The 16,472-nt window shown below is 40.8% G+C and overlaps 1 long non-coding RNA gene across 1 annotated transcript; it reads right to left on the bottom strand.

Moving 5' to 3' along the window:
- Nucleotides 1–415: 415 nt before the first annotated feature.
- On the bottom strand, nucleotides 416–1,280 carry LOC309717048. The gene is made up of 4 exons (XR_014279617.1): nucleotides 1,145–1,280; nucleotides 977–1,067; nucleotides 675–738; nucleotides 416–587 (listed from the first exon to the last, which is right to left on the bottom strand). It is a non-coding gene; the product is annotated as an uncharacterized lncRNA (long non-coding RNA).
- Nucleotides 1,281–16,472: the final 15,192 nt, after the last annotated feature.

Genomic DNA, 16,472 nt, shown 5'->3' with positions numbered 1-16,472 from the left:
AGCTAAATAACCAGGGCTGCACATAAGTGGTCCGCAGGTGCGCATTCGCTGTCAAAATAAAAAACACGCACAAGGGTTAGGGTTAAATTTAAAAACTGTACTTTTGAGTTAAAATATATATTTATAATTTTAATAAATGACAAATTAAAAAGGCATGAACATTTTTTTTGTATCGAAAAAATATCGAACCGTGACACCAAAGTATCGAACCGAACCGAACCGTGAATTTTGTGTATCGTTGCACCCCTAATATATATGTATATATATGTATATGTATATGTATGTATGTATGTATATATATATATATATATATATATATATAATCATAATAAAAACAGAGATTAAAATTTTTTTGTAATTTTGTATATTTGACTAAACTTTATTATTAATCTTTCAAACTAGATCATTGGTCTGACCAAGAAAACATGAGTCATAGATTACAGACATATAGAAATATAACAGATTAAAAAAAAACAAAAACAAAAAAACCCAACCCCAAAACAACATTTTCCTTGACTCAGCAACATGGACTGTAGTTGGTCTTCCACACAATACACATTGTCATATATTGACTCATCTCAAGGAATCTGCAAAGAGAAACACGATTAATTAACTCCCTTTTTATGCATGTACATTATGGATGAATCAATTAAGAAAGCATTGCTTATCCCTACATTTCCATAGACAGGATCATTTGCGTAAATGTCAGGAGAAGGGATATGCTCCCTGTTCTTTTTCCTGCAGAAAGGATGCAAAAAAAAAAAAGTAATGTATTTACACATCTTTTAAAATCTTATTTTATCATGGTAGGATTTTGTTTGTTTTTTGCAAACTGAGCTGAGGAATAATAAAACCTTTTTGTTCGGGCATTGCAGAAGTTTGACAGGTCTCTCTGACTCTGGTGCTCTGAAAACTATTTAGAGATTCTCCTGCATGCATGACTTTATCTGCAATGATTTTGTTCATGACAACTTACCATTTTTTAATAACTCCCACTCCACTTCCTATCAAAATGATCAGCAAAATCCCACCTGCTCCAGACGAGATAAGAATATTCTGCATGTTGTCTGTTGACAAAGAAACCATGTTAAGTATTTTTGTCATGTAAAAATAGAGAGATCAATCCATCCTAAGTCTTTCTTACCATTAACAGGTAAAGAGAGCAAAATGTTGTCATATCCCACCACGTTGATTGCCAGGCAGTGCACAAACCTGAAAGACCCAAAGTCTGTCTGCAGAGTCTCAATAGTAACAGAGCCATTATTCTCTGCTTTGCTGCTTTGCAGGACTCTGTCACCAAGAACAAAATGTACCATGCTGGGAGGCTCGGACTCTACAGTGCACTCACACTTTACCACGCCGTCCTCTGAAGAACACTTTGAGGAAGTCTTGATGTCAGGGCCATCTGTGAGGACATGAAATAAAAATGGAAGATAGCCATGCATTTATTATGTATGTTTGAATGAAAAAAAGTGTTTTGTAATTGAATTCATTCTAGTGTAACATAACATGCATAACACGCTGAGGTGCAGGATCTAATTACCCCTTCTTCACTGATAGCAGTGCAGCACAGGGCCCCTACTGAATGTTTGGCAAACCTGATCTGGCCCACCAAAGGGCCGTCATTCTTTGCGATATGTGGGCCATGTGTAAGTTGTGTGCAGCCACGGGCCAGTTGCAGACACACTGCTGGCCCTTTGCTGGGGCCAGAGCTGAACAGTGTCAGCCTAATATGTACCTTAATCAAGCCATGTAATAACAACATGTGCAGTAACAAAATAGTGCAAAAGTAACATGACGAATCTCTTTTCAGAGATTACTCAATGTGCTCTAGACAAAATGTCACATTCACCCAATCATACACTTTTTCAACTGAGTGCTTCCTAACTACATTCATACACATTCATGCTCTTGACATGAAGAACGGAGGAACCAGGGATTAAACCACTAACTTCTGATCATTAGGTGACCTACTCTACCTCTGAGCTACAGCCACCCAGTGGTAAAGATGAGTAAACCATCACTAGGTTGTGGATAAAGTGCACACTCACAAACCTGTCAAACCTGCATTTGAAACGTTGGCTACCATAGCAGTATACTATTGCAACATGGCATTTGGGTCTTCTAACTAAAATACAAAAATAGGAACATAAATAGTGCCATCATTGCCAGACCTGGCCAACATCTGGCTGACATACACCCTGCCATGACACCAGTCAGTCAGAAGTGCCAGCTTGATGCCAGATCCGGACCAGACCTCTTTTCTATGAGCCTGGGCCACATACACCAAACCACAATCGGGCCAGATTTGGCATGCCATCACATAAACGGTGTCATCTACGCCAGGCCTGACCCATATCTGGACAACATACCACTTACCATGCCAGACGTCAGCCAGCAGTGCCGGCTTGACACCAGATCTGGGCTAGACCTGTCTGCTATGTGGGTTACTGCACCTATTTTATTTGTTTGCTTGTTTATATTGTTTAATTGCAAAAAATACTGTATCGCCGATTTTGAATGCTTAAAAAAATGAGACTATTTACAGTGGTTGATACACTGTAAATGTACAGTATACTTACATTTTACTTGAAGTATCTTAGATGTTTCCTGGAGCAGACCATGATGGTATGTTATGTTGCATTTTAAAGGCTTGTTGTGATCAGAGCGGTTTGGGTGAAAGGTCAGAGTAGATGTTGAATTCCACTGGCCTTCATGAAGCTGCTGTGTTTGATCATGCTGCTCTCCAGAGTGACTCCAGATGAAAGAAGGTGGATATGTGGGGAAGGAGTGAAACACGGAGCAGGATGCAGACACATTCTCACCCTCCTTTATCTCCTCTTGCACAGATAAATTAGGTTGACCTGTGTTAACAAAAAAGATTATGATCATAAACCCAAACTCCATCATGATGGTAAGTATACTGTAATGGAAATACAAGTCCACTTAAACAGTATAGCTGCTGATGAGTTTTTTGTTTTCATTTTTGCCCATTCTCTTCCATACAGAGACACTTAACATCTAAATCCAAATCACCCAGTTTGACAAAAAATTTGCTATGCAAGGTTTTACATTAAACTTAAAGTAAGTCATAGCAACAAACAGGGTTAAATAATACTGATTAAAAAAAGTGCTCTTGCCATTAAATCAATTAGCAATTAAAAAAACTGCGTTATTAAATCTTAGCTTTGAAGGAATAATTCAGTAAATTAAGAAAAGGCTGAGAAACAAAAATAAAGAAAACTGTTCTAGAGCATTGCACATTCACACTAAAATATTTATTCAGCACTTATCAATATAATGAAACATCACGGTAAAAACACTGGAAACAAAGAGATAGTTACAAGAAGTAGAAAATGTGGTGGTATTGTTAATAGTACTTACTCAATGAAATAGAGACTTTATCATTGATGTAGGAATACTGGTTGTAGTCTTTAATTTCAATCCGGAAATAAAAAGGCCATCCGTCACTTTGTTGAAGATTTTCAATCATCAGAGAACAATTCTTCTTGCTGAGATCTCCCAGTAGTTTTGTCCGATTCAGAAACAGATCCAAAATTTGAGATGCATTGGAATGACAGATGACTTGATCATTGTCATTGTACCAAATCCCTGTGAACTCGCTGACCTTATTTTGTGGACTAGGGAAGTCATAAGAACAGGGGATCACCACACATAATCCAAGGTGACCTTTCACTGAGGATGGCACCTTTACAGTCCAAGATGAAGCTTCCATTGGAGAAACTGTAATAAAATCCACAGTAAAATTTGATGAAGTTTGCTTCATCAAAGTACAGGAATAAGACAACCAGTGAAAGAAGGAGAGATTAAATGCATGGGAAAATACAGAAAAGATCATTTAATACTCACAAAATACTGGACAAAAAAGCAAAGCCATATGAAAAAAAAAACTGTTTAAGTCTACATCTTGTGAGAAATAAAGATTACAGATAAATTATCCATACCTTTAAAGCAAATGCACATTAGGAACAAAGACAAAGACCACCGTAATGTCATCTTTTCTTGTCACTGTTACACACTCACATTTGTTGTTACTTTCATTTCCTTCAGAAGTGTGACTTCTGAGTCTCCAGTCTGCTTTTAATACCCTCTACATACACTTTATCATGCACAAAACTTTTTTTTACCCTCATATACCATATGGTTGGGACAGTTTTGTCTTATCTTTCTTTTTTGAAGTAAATTCACAGTTGTTGTTTTTGTTGACATGACAGCTTGATCAACATGCCTTCCTTCTACTTTTGATTCCTTCTTGTGTCTCCTAAAAAAACACCAGTTTGACATGTACACACACACACACACACACACACACACACACCAGCTTTAAGGCCTTTTCCGATAGCTTAAGGTATTGTCTAGATATGCAATGTAGTCTCAATTCTTTGGTTGTAAACCTTTTTTAATTGCTTATGTCTAATTCTCTGAAGTGTGTTTCTGTAGGGTACAGTCCCAATCAAAAGTAATTTGCATTCTTTGTGTATCTTGGCTCGAAAATTGTTGTCTCCTTGTTGCTTTTCCTTAGTAATGGCTTCTCAACAGCTATTTGACCATAAAGGCCTGATTCACCCAGTCTCATCTGAACAGTTGATATAGACATGTGTCTGCTACTGGAACTCTGTGTGGCATTTATCTGGGCTCTAATCTGAGATGCTGTTGACTTGCAGTTTCTGAGGCTGGTGACTTGGATGAATTTATCCTCAGCAGCAGAGGTGACTCTTGGTCTTCCTTCCTTTCTTCATGTGAGCCAGTTTCATTGTAGCACTTGATGGTTTTGCGACTGCTCTTGTGGACACTTTCAAAGTTTTAGCAATTTTCCAGACTGATTGACTTTCAGTTCTTAAAGTAATAATGGAGTGTCATTTCTCTTTACTTAGCTAATTAGTTCTTGCAATAATATGAATTCTAACAGTTGTTGAAATGGACTGTCAGCTGTGTACCAACCTCACGTCTGCACAATACAACTGATGGTCCCAACCCCATTAAGAAGGCAAGAAATTCCACAAATGAACCCAGACAAGGCACACCTGTGAGGTGAAAACCATTTCAGGTGACTACATCATGAAGCTGATCAAAAGAATTTTGATATCTTCAGTATGTATCTACAATGTAGAAAGTAGCAAAAACAAAGAAAAATCATGAACAGTGAGTTACACTTGACAGCACTTTACAGCCCTAAAGTGACCCTGACAACAGTGCAGCAACCCACTTCACTCTTAGTGTTAATGCTTTACTAATTTTAGATGAGCTCAAATAAAACATGATGTGAGAGGCTGAGTGGTAAACATAATTAAAAAAGCAGAACAAATTGATTTGAACAAATTCATATGAACATGTGAATTTTAGCTGATGTGCAAAATCTTTGCAACAAAAAGACACTAAAGATGATGTTAATTAATTTTTTTTGTTTGGTTTTACTGGTTAATGTTTGTGGATTTGCTGTTTTAGTGCATGCTATGTGAACTGAGGATTAAAACTTTAAGAGACAGCTGCTGCAGAAAACAATCACAATCCCCACAGGCTGTGATTGGCAGATATCCCATATGGAAAAGATATATATAAATCTTATAAAGTATCTGTCTTGTGTGAAACTTGTATGAAAAGCATATAAGAGTGAAAACAGATATAAGATCCCTTGAAAAATTATACAATGAAACTTGTATGTTTTGGATACTTACTAAAACAATGTATGAAAGTAATGAGAAAGTGGCCACTTTCATGAGTAAATCATGTAAGCCTTATATGATTTACTCATGAAAGTGGCCACTTTCATGAGTAATCACATATAAGTTTTTACTATTTCTTTTCCATATGGGATGATGAGATGAGATGAGATGAGATAGCCTTTATTTGTCAGTTGCAGGTCTTTTGCCCACAACCGAGATGACAGACCTTGCCGACCATACATACAATACACAAACATTACATTGGGGAGACAGCGAGGAAAAAAACATCAAAATGTGTAACACAAAAGGATAATACAGGAATGCACAGATATCAACACACCATAGTACAATAAACACAGACAAGCAACATGGGAAAGAGTTCCAGTGTGTACATCTGATCTGGGACCGCCGCAATCTTTCGACTGCGCCTCCAACTCACCCGATGTCCACATCAGAGGGGAGGTAAGCGTTGGAGGTGGCGTTGGATCCGGGGTAGGGAGGGTGATGCGTCAGTGAGTGCTTATCAGTATCAGTATATGTATGTGTGTGCGTGTCCATAGTTCAGCTGAGACAGTGTCCTTCGCCCTGCCAGGCTAAGTAAACAGTCTTCCAGCCAACCCAGGTGGCCTTGCATGGAATGGGAAGGAACAGACTCAACACAGTCGTTATCAGGGAGTTTTTGTTCGGCTCCACCCTTGAGCCCACAGCTGGCGCCGAAGGGGTAGCCGGATTATGATGGTAATTTGTCTTTTGCAACAACTCATGAGAATTTCAAAGCTGTTCTTTAACATTCCAACACTGATCTCTCAATCTCCCGTTGGAGAACTGCAAGCTTCCCCATGATGGTGTCAAACTTACGTTCCGTGGTCTTGTCATTCTTTTGCTCAGAGAGCCGATTCTGAGAACTCATGACTGCAGTTAGTTGTTCCACGATGTAATCCAACTTTCGCTCAAAGGTGTTATTCTGAGCAGGCCTCTCCTTGATGTAACCCAATATACGCTCAGAAGTGTTATTCTGAGTATTCACGGCAGCTGTAAGCGTCTCCAAGGTCTTAACCATGCTGCTCTCCATGAGCCCGTTCTGAGAAGTCGCGCCTCGTCCCATCGTTTCAATCCCAGCGGGCAGCCTTGGGGGGTTTTGAACAGCCAGTTCTGCTTTCTTAATTCTCCGATAAGCCAGGGCCAAGCCAGCTCCGATCAGCAAGAACCCTGTTATCATGGTTCCGAATAGGTAGATATCTTCAGCGTCCTCGATCGACAGTCCCGCCAGACCCTCCATTCCTGCCACCCGTCCATCGTGTATCCGGCAGGGAAAGTCCCTCCAGGGCACTCGGGCTCTCCCAAGCCCAGACTTCTCGTTGAGAAAAGGGTGTCAAAAGGCATTCAGAGACCAGTTGATCAAATCCATAATTCTCTTTAGGTTTTAGAAACAGACTGTGAGAGTGTTATGATCCTGGGCCATGTTGGCCCAGCATTCTTGTTTTCATGTATTCTTGTATTTTGTTCTTTATTTAGGCCATGGTTCCTGGGTTGCTCTGTTAAGTTGTTCCTTATTTGATTTCCCCTTGTGACTTTTACCCCCTGTGTGCCCCTCTGTGTATCTGTGAGCCCTCGTCTCCCCTCCTCATTCAATGTTTTCCCCAGCCCGTTATGTCTGTGCTCTCTCTCTCTCCTCCTGTCTGAACTTCTGTGTACTTCCTGTTTTACTTTGACAGTCTCTCGTCAGTATGCGTCATGTTGTGCTTACTCCTGCCCTGTCTCGTTACGATTATCTGTGTCAGCTGTGTTCCCCGTGTGCTCCCACTTCCCTCGTTAACCCTGTATTTAGGTCCGCGTCTCCCTCAGTTCTGTGTCACGTTCTCCCTCATGCTTTCTGTTATTCTCCCCGTGTCTCCTAGTCTGCATTATAATTAGCTTTTCCCAGTTTAGTTTTATATTGTTTGTGATCTGTTTTCCAGCAATAAAGCTGTGCTTTTGAGTTCAAGTTCTGTCTCCGGGAGTTTGCGTTTGGGTCCAATTCCTGCCTGCCACACAGCCGAAACATGACAGACAGTGTGTTCCAGGGAAAGTAATACAAAAAAACACGAGACTAGACAAGGACATAAGAACTAAGCAGGGAAGATAAGGGAGAGAGGAGAGGAGAAAAAGTGTGTCTGCCTCCTCCGAGAGCCAAAAGGAAAATATGTTCTTAGTACTCACAGAGGACTGGTGCAAAGGGATCAGGCAGGAGGACAATGTGCAGAAGAGATGGGAAACAGCCAAATGGACATTACGCATGTTGGACTGAAGGATAGAATGGCGATTTAACGGAAGGCCAAGGTCAAGGTTAAGTTTATTTATATAGCATATTTCCAACAGCTCATGCTGCACAAGTGCTTTACAAACTGAAATGCAACTAAAATAAGTAAAATGCACAACAATGATGCAATAAAATGTAAAAGAAAGAAATAATACAATAAGACAATAAAAACAACTAAAATAACAACAACTAAGGCTATTAACTCATTCACTGCCATTGACGTCTATAGACGTCAATTACGTTTTTCAATGGGAGGGGCTAAAATACAACCTCGGGCAGCTTGTCAGTGAATTTTATTTTTTCATATATTTGTAAATAAATTGTTTTGATAAAACATAACCTTTCTCAGTGTTATTTCTGTTTTATAGAAGTGAAAAACTATTTTATATGTTAGAGGTGTCACAAAGCAAGAAATATTAGTGTCAAAGGCACTTTTCTGCTTGAAATGTATTTTTCACAAAAAGCTCGTTTTCTCCCTTTTTTTGGTCAAAACAGGCATTTTTGGTGGAACCCACCTCTCTTCTACAGCTGATTACTAAAGAATGGAAAATGGTAGAAACAAGCTTTTTTTTTGGATGAAAGAAGAGAGTCTGTTCTTCATTTTGGTAGGTTCAGCGTTTATATGATCATAACACACAGTTTTCTGTGGCTCTTCAAAAATGAGTAAAAATGCTCAAAAACCCTGGCAGTGGGGAGTTACCTGATTTGAAAATGGCTGGCAGTGAATGAGTTAAAACAAAATATTTGGGTCAACGTGTGCAAAAAGCCATTCCATAAAAATGTGTCTCCAATAAAGATTAAAAATGTTTCAGCGTTTGTGCAGATCTAATAATTAGAGGAAGACTAATCCAGAGTCTGGGACCTGCCACAGCGAAGGCTCTGTCACCATGAGATTTAAGTTTAGGCCATGGGATGGATAATATTTGTTTTGAGCTGAACCTCATGGTTCTTTCTGGAGCATAACAGGAGCTCAGACAGGTAAGAAGGGGTTCAGCCATTTAGTGATTTAAAAACGAGTAAAATTTTAAATTGGATCCTGTTAGGAACAGAAAGCTGGTGCAGAGAGGTCAACACTGAGGTTATATACTCCTTCCATAATTACAGTTCCTCTTCTGTGTCATGGAGAGAGCAACATCTTTGCAGATGAAGACTATCTACAAAGATGAAGATCTTCTAAATTAGTGAGACGTTCTTTCCTCTGAAGCTTAAGTCGTTATCTGCTTTAGGGTGTGCATTTAAGAGTAATACCATGGAGTCAAGTACTTTTTATATTTCTCTGGCTTCGTCAGAGTAGCCACAGTATTCAGAGTTGTATGTGGTGAGTTGTTAGACTCTTAATGACATATTTGACCTCTGTGGGAGTACAGTTTAGGTAGCTGCTTTGCACTGTGTTGGCACGTGGCATTGAAGAAGATAACATTTTATCCTTAAACTTATTTAGAGCACTTTAAGAAAGAAATTAACTTTAATGAAAAATATTCCCAAGTGCCGTGTAGAACATCCATTCATTCTCTTCCACATATACAATTTAGGGCCACGTGCTGTATAATCCATTATTGTAAATTCAAATATTATTAGGAAATGATCAGACAAAAGAGGGTTTTTAGGAAAAAAAACGTTAAATGTTCTGTTACTATGCCACATGTCAGAAAAAGATTTAGTGTGATTAAAGTGGTAAGGTGGTAGGGATGGGAATTGATAAGAATTTAGTGATTCCGATTCCATTATCGAGGCATTTCCTGTCTTTATTCTGATCAGTGTTGGGGTCATTACATTACAAAGTTCTGCTTTCTCTGCTTAGAGATCAGTCACCATCTACACATTTGTGGGAACAGAACATTCTGTGATTCATCATTTTAGCAGATACATTTTCTGTTACCAACTGAGTGTACAACATTTAAATAGGTGTTTTACTAATACACCCAATCCCACTGTGGATATATACAGTTGACAATAAGATGCTGTGATCAAATATAGTTAATTTACTTTTTAAAATCAAGGTATAAGCCTGTTTTTCCGAGGGTTAACGGTCTCCGTTTACCTCCATCCATCCATCCATCTTCATCCGCTTTATCCGGGGCCGGGTCGCGGGGGCAGCAGCAAAAAGGCCCAGACCTCCCTCTCCCCAGCCACCTCCTCCAGCTTATCCGGGGGAATACCAAGGCGTTCCCAGGCCAGCCGAGAGATATAATCTCTCCGTTTACCTTTCTGTAAAAATTAAAGTTCTATAGTCTTTGTCACAAATGAAACTTTTTCACAAAAGATTCACTAAAGAAGATTGGCCAAGGTCATATCATGCATATTTCAGAGCACTCTTCTCAACACAGTGTAGAAATCTTTGTAACAAGTGGCCTCATTTTTCAAAAACTATATTAGAATACCAATGGGGGGGGGGGGGGGGGGAGAAGCTTGAGCAGTGTGTGACATGGTTAACTGTCAATATCTACACTGAAAGGTGGAGTGTTGTCAAAACGGCTGGTTAAAAAAATTTCATTTAAACATTTTCAGATATGCTAATTTGTCTGGAGCTCCTCAACTTACCTATTTTATTAGATGGGACATGGTCAGAACTGCTGGGCCCTCTCTATCATTGTCACAGCTTTCCTTATTATTAACAACTTTCTCAAACTCAATCTCCTCGAGATCCGACATATACGGTGTACATTTTAGGACATCCTCAGGTCTCAGGAAAAAAGCCATCAGGTTCACAAAGGGTGGTTTGCAAGAGAAAACTCATCTTTTAGAATGCTAAATCACTAAAGATCAACTACGTGCAGTGTTTTCAGAGGAATCACATGTTACAATGGATGTCAGAGCAGTGAAATCAGAGCCAATAGCAGCTTGCCTTGCACTCTGGTCTCCCATCTGTTTACTGTCAAAGAGCAGCAACTTATCTACAATGTGCATGCCCATGCCAGCAGAAAAAAGCTGCTGGCCAGTCAGCTTGTAAAACTGAGAGAGCTGCAGACTGAAAGAAGTGCAACTTTCAGCGACAATAGCAAACTGCGGCCACAAGATGACAGCAATGTCAAGGCTACATGCACATATTAATTGACAGGTGCTTTATGACAGCATTGTCTGAGGTTAAAGGTGTTTCTACTTTACGTCTACTTTCAGGTTTATGAAATGCCAATGAGGCACCATAACTGTCCTAATATGACAGCCCAGTGATCCCAGTGCATGACATGACCAATAAATAACTTCTATCTCTACACTTTAAATTAACTGATGTTATGTGTATAAGATATACATGAGCATCTTTACCTCTGGGATTAAGAGCTGAATATTAAATGTAATATAAGAGATGAATCTTATCCCGCTGTAGTATGATAACAAAGAGATACAGTTAGACGTGTATACAGTTGGGTACAGTTGCACATGTGGGGTTTTTTTTGGCCATCTTTGTGTCTAATTTGTGTAGATTGTAATATATATATATATATATATATATATATATATATATATTGCTGTGTATCCTGGTGGTGTGGATTCACTGATCCAATCCACCAGGATATACAGCAATGACATCGGAATGTCGTTCGGGCTGGAGAAGTGTAGTCGGATGATAACAAAGAGAGGGAAGGTAGCCAGAACTGAGGTGATCAAACTACCAGAAGGCAACATTGCAGACATAGAGGACAGTTACAAGTACTTGGGGATCCCACAGGCGAATAGGAACCATGAAGAGGCCGCTAGGAAAGCTGCAATAAACAAGTACCTGCAGAGGGTCAGGCAAGTCCTGAGGAGTCAGCTGAACGGTAAGAACAAGATCCGGGCTATCAACACCTACGCCCTGCCCGTGATCAGGTACCCTGCTGGGGTAATAGGCTGGCCAAAGGAGGAGATAGAAGCCACTGACATCAAGACAAGAAAGCTCCTTACCATGCATGGAGGGTTTCACCCCAAGTCCAGCACCCTGAGGCTGTATGCTAAGCGGAAGGAAGGGGGCCGGGGACTGGTGAGTGTCAGCACCACAATCCAGGATGAGACAAGGAACATCCACGAATACATCACAAAGATGGCCCCAACTGACAGCGTGCTCAGTGAATACCTCAGGCAGCAGAAACCCAAGAAAGTGGAGGAAGGCGAAGAACCATCATGGAAGGACAGGCCCCTGCACGGTATGTACCACCGGCAGATAGAGGGGGTGGCTGATATCCAGAAATCCTACCAGTGGCTGGACAAAGCTGGACTGAAAGACAGCACGGAAGCACTAATCATGGCAGCACAGGAACAAGCACTAAGCACAAGATCCATTGAGGCTGGGGTCTATCACACCAGGCAAGACCCCAGGTGCAGGCTGTGTAAAGATGCTCCAGAGACAATCCAGCACATAACAGCAGGGTGTAAGATGCTAGCAGGCAGGGCATACATGGAACGCCATAACCAAGTGGCCGGCATAGTGTACAGGAACATCTGTGCCGAGTATAACCTAGAAGTCCCAAGGTCAAAATTGGAGATGCCCCCAAGGCTGATGGAGAATGACCAAGCTAAGATCCTGTGGGACTTCCAGATACAGACGGACAAAACGGTGGTGGCTAACCAACCGGACATAGTGGTGGTAGACAAACAGAAGAAGACGGCCGTAGTGATCGATGTAGCGGTTCCGAATGACAGCAATATCAGGAAGAAGGAACACGAGAAGCTGGAGAAATACCAAGGGCTCAGAGAAGAGCTCGAGAGGATGTGGAGGGTGAAGGTGACGGTGGTCCCAGTGGTAATTCAACCAGCAGATCCTGGGAACAACATCGGAGATCTCTGTCCAGAAGAGTGCAGTCCTAGGAACAGCTAAGATACTGCGCAGGACCCTTTTTCTTGACATTTTTGTAGCAACACACTACTTTCTGCAGTGCAACAGTGCTCAACTGATGCTCACGAGGTCATGGTACCACAGTGTGTTCCAACACTGCTCTTATGCAGACAGAGCAGGTTGTAAGTAATTCAAAAATGTTGGAACACCTGTAGCAATTAGTAGTACCAGCTTTCAAGGCTTCACAACCTCCATTGCTGCAGAACTGTGAGGTGATACCCACCATGAGACCCACACAAAGACAAGCAAACTTAAAATAGAAGAGCGACACAGAAAGTGAGATAGACACTAAGGAGTGTGCTAAAGACAGAACACAGAGACCAAGACTATAATGGACAGGACATGACAACACGACTGACAAACAAAGGAAATACTGTGGACAACACACAAGGAAAACACTATGGGAACTAAACCAGAACCACTAGAGATAAACAACAAGAAAAACTAAACTAGGAAGTATGAGTCAGTCTAGAAACACCATAATGATTTGTCAAGAAGTCCATAAACATCAAGCACTGGATCAACGACCCAGGACCATGACACTGCTACAATCAGCTGGTTTCAGTCCAGGTGTGGGAGAAATAAATGGTGGAAGAAATGCAGCTTTTGAGGAGCATCATTATTGTTGAGAATATTATTGTTAGTTGTTTTTTTTTTCAAGGTAAAGAATAAGATCACCGTTCACTGAATGTGAAACTGATGTTTTCGGCTCTCCCCTAGCACAGGGTGAGGAGTGGAGTCATTTGGAAAGTCCTCAGAGTAGAGCCACTATTCCTCCAAATCGAAAGAAGCCAGCTGAGGTAAGGTGTTCTTGCCAGCCATGCCCTACCAGGAGGGAACCCCAGTGATAGACCCAGGACATGCAAGGGAGATTATATCTCTCAGGAGTCCTATGAATGCCTCTGTTGGGTCTGTCTAGCACAGGACCACCGCTGGAACGAGACAATTAAAAAACACAGCTAAAGCATTGAACACCAAGTAGGCAAAGTTCTTCTTGTTACTCATGCATGAGGGAGACCTGCCTGGAGCCAAGTGTCGTTCCACCACTTGACCTCCGTCAGACTTTCAGCCAGATTCCCCATAGCACTCCTTTTATTGTGGTTACATGAATATGCATAGGGTCATTAACATATAACATCTTACATAGGTATACATGTGTATGAGAATACTGTGTGTGTGTGTGGGGGGGGGGGGTCAGAGTGTGACCCCATAAAGACTTCCCTAAACCTGCTCGTCTGGAAGTCCAGCAGTTCATCTAAACAAAAGTCACTTAGACTAAAACAGATATAGCTACGTTTATCCTACCATAAAACAATAAAACCAGGTACGACCTCTTCCCATGCTCCCAGGATGGAATGCACACCAAGCCTTTGTAGCCTGCTAAAGATCACACATCCTATCACTACACAATTAATTATACACCTCTAAGCATATATGGTTAAATATTTCTAAGCATAAATGACAATCAACAATACAAAACCTTATTTTTATCATTAACTCTGTTTTCCTGGGTCTTTTCACGTGTGTTATGAATAAATCGTCTTTTTTTCGGTAAATAAAAAATGGACCCTTAGGTCCCCTCCTTGATTCAAAGATGGTCTTTCTCTTTTCACATAAGTGGCCACCTTGACTCCGCGCTCAAACCAGCTTTCCTCCCTGCCCAGGATGTGTACATCCTCATCATTGAAAGAGTGTCCACTGGCCTGTAGGTGTGAATAGATTCCAGAGTCCTGGCCTGACGAGGTAGCTCTTCTGTGTTGTGCCATCCGCTTTGCCAGAGGCTGTTTGGTTTGCCCGATGTATAAATCGGGGAGTCACTTGGATGAGTGATGAAACGTTTCTCCCACTGAAAATGTTACACCCAGATGAACAGAATCAACTTTTGGAGATTTACTTTCCTGGATGATTGAGCATGCATCAAGAAATTGATAGTTTTGTTAATCATTTATGTGATATTGTTTTGTCAAGAGGAATCAATCAAGCAATATTAGGTTGATGTTACAGGAGAATGTACTATCTCTCCTAACACTGAAAGCAACAATATGCAATATCTATAGAACTCAATGAGAATGAAAATGTGCAGTTATAGTTTTTGTTGTGTCTTATGAAGGATCATGACAGTACCTTAACCTTCATGTTGTGTTCCAGTCAAATTGGAGAACTTTAAAAGTTTTATCAATGAAAAATGTTGTTAATTTGATCAGATTAACATGAGATTAATGAAATTCTCTTTTCTCGCTGTACACAGATCTCCACTGCCCTTAGTTTTGACTGAATTCGCAGATTCACAAATTAAACTTGAGCAGTTGTCATGGCCCCTCTGTTCTTGCTGGCTTGACCTGCCATTTCTGTTTCTGTTTCCTTGAACCTACTGATAATCACACTCACCTGCAGCTGATGAACTCATCCCTGGGCACTATTTAACAAAGTGGCTGATCTTCAGTTGTTGTTGGAACATTGATTGACAATAGTTAATGAAACCTTTGCTTTAGCAAAAGGTGATCTTATCATGTCTTGTCTTGGTAAAGAAAACTAACTTCTGTCTCCTTGTGTGCCCATGAAAACTGTGGAATTTTGGAGAGAACTCTTAGTTTTTGTAAATATTTCTGAGGGGACTGTGGAGAGCACGTGTGAAAGAAGCCGGCACGATCATTATGGAGGGAATCACGTTTTGCTGGACTGTTTTCACTTTGGTTTTACACTGTAAATAAACTCACGGTCCCTGTTGTGGAAGTCATGGTTTTGGGTCCTGTTTTTCCACCAGTCAGCAAAACTGATGAAGAAATCCAGTCATTAATGGACCCAGCAGATTCCTGTCCTGTTCCAGCAACTAGTTAGCGGGTTCTCCTCGGGAGTTTGGAGGACCTGACTTGGAGGAGCACAGCCCAGGGAGAAGCGAGCCTACAAATGCCGAAGCGCAGCCCATGCAGCTTGGTGGGCTTGCCTCTGACCCTCAGTAAGGAGAAGGTGGCTGATGGTCAGTGAGTATTTATGGTGGCAGAAAGGGGCACGTCATTACCACCTGTCCCTTGTGGCCAGAAGATTTTGCTTACCAGTAATTGTAGAGATACTAGCGGGCAAAATAAATGAAGCTTCCCTACCACAACCTAGGTGCCTGGTCGAACTCTCCTTTAACACTCACACTCACTTTTGTCATGCCCTGATTGCTCTGGAGCTGAACAAAGGTTCCTTGATCAATCATTAGCAAAAGAGCCCAGCATTCTTCTAATCACCTTGGCTGAATCATTGCAAGTCTCTGCTCTGAATGACACGAGTCACCTGTACAAAACTCATAGAATCGGTCTGGGTGGACTCTTTCGTGTCACAAAAACTGCCTGTGGTCAGCTGCCTCCTGTGTCTCGCCAAGTGCTCCATCTGTGCTGCTAGCACATATGTTACCTTTGTTTAATATTTACATTTGTTTGATCTGAAACATCTAAGTGTGGAAAACTCACAAAAAATAGGAAATCGGGAAGGGAGCAAAGATGTTTTCGAACCGCTGTAAATTATGAGTTTGATTTAAAAAAGATGTAACATTTTAAACACATTTTAAATACTTTTTCTGTTTGTTTGTTTTTTTGTTGTTTTATTTTTTTAAGCAGAATGACTGTACCTCAAGTTATAGTCAATACAGGGTTTCCTGTATTTAGTTGATGCCTAAAGATATTAGACACCAAGA

Source organism: Aulonocara stuartgranti (assembly GCF_965226115.1).
Source record: "Aulonocara stuartgranti genome assembly, chromosome: 11".
Classification (NCBI taxonomy): Eukaryota; Metazoa; Chordata; class Actinopteri; order Cichliformes; family Cichlidae; genus Aulonocara; species Aulonocara stuartgranti.
Note: the sequence above shows the minus strand (reverse complement) of the source record. Positions and strands in the feature narration are given on the sequence as shown.